We start from the raw sequence: 1,102 nt of genomic DNA, 5'->3' as shown, positions 1-1,102 counted from the left end.
ATAAAATCTTGAAGAGGGTGCTGCTGGAATGCTTTTCGGAGGCAAGAATGTTGAGGCTTTGCCTCACATTCTTTGAGCATGTTGCTAGGAGGGACTATTCCTTGGAGAAGGACATGATGGTTGGAAGGGTGGAGGATCGGCAGAGGAGAGGAAGACCCTCGGCCAAGTGGATTGACACGGTAAATAGGCACTAGTGTGTCAGGAAGAGTGGAGATGGCACAGAATAGAATAGGGTTTAAATCTGCCGTTCATAGGGTCACTATGAGTCATACTCGATGGCACTTCACTTAACAACAGCAACCACTAATTGTATAAAATATTTTTTCTCTTTACAGAACAGCTGGTGGATCCAAACTAGTATTTTTTAATATGTTCTTAAGAGACATTATTTATCAGATACATGATTTGGAAATATTTTCTATATGTGCAAATATTTTCTCCCTATCTGTGGCTTGTGCCCTGATTCAGACCATGTTTTCTCAGTCACTTCCTATAAATCTGAGAGCTGGACAATGAATAAGGATGACAGAAGAAAAATTGATGCCTTTGAGTTGTGGTGTTAGAAAAGATTACTGACTATCCCCTCGACTGCAAAAAACCCCAAAGAGATAATGCCTTGGAAAAAGTGCAGCCAGGGTGATCTTTGGAGACAAGATGAAGTTCTGTTTCTCACACTTGAGGCATATTTCTAGGAAAGGCTATTCATTGGAAAGGGACATCATGTTTGGAAAGATGGGGTCAGTGAAAGAGAAGACCTTCAAAGAGATAGGTTGACCAAATGACTACAGCAATGGGCTCAAGTGTGTCAGAGATGATGAGGGTACCACAGGATAGGAAAGATTTCAGGTCTATTGTTCATTGGACCATTATGAGTTGTACTTGACAGTCCTAACAACATCATCAGTGCCTTACCCTTTCAACAGTTCTTCACAGAATAAATGTTTTAAATTTTGATAGAGTACTATTTGTCATTAGATTGTCATATTAAGGTCACATATATTTTCCTCTAAGAATTTTACTTTAACATTTTAGTCTGTGATTCATTTGTTGTTGCTGTCGTTATGTGCCATCGAGTCATTTCCGACTCATAGCGACCCTATGC

This window comes from Elephantulus edwardii, unplaced genomic scaffold, assembly GCF_000299155.1.
Source record: "Elephantulus edwardii isolate Elephantulus edwardi_28Jun2011 unplaced genomic scaffold, EleEdw1.0 scaffold00104, whole genome shotgun sequence".
Taxonomy (NCBI): domain Eukaryota; kingdom Metazoa; phylum Chordata; class Mammalia; order Macroscelidea; family Macroscelididae; genus Elephantulus; species Elephantulus edwardii.
This window is presented reverse-complemented; position numbering follows the sequence as displayed.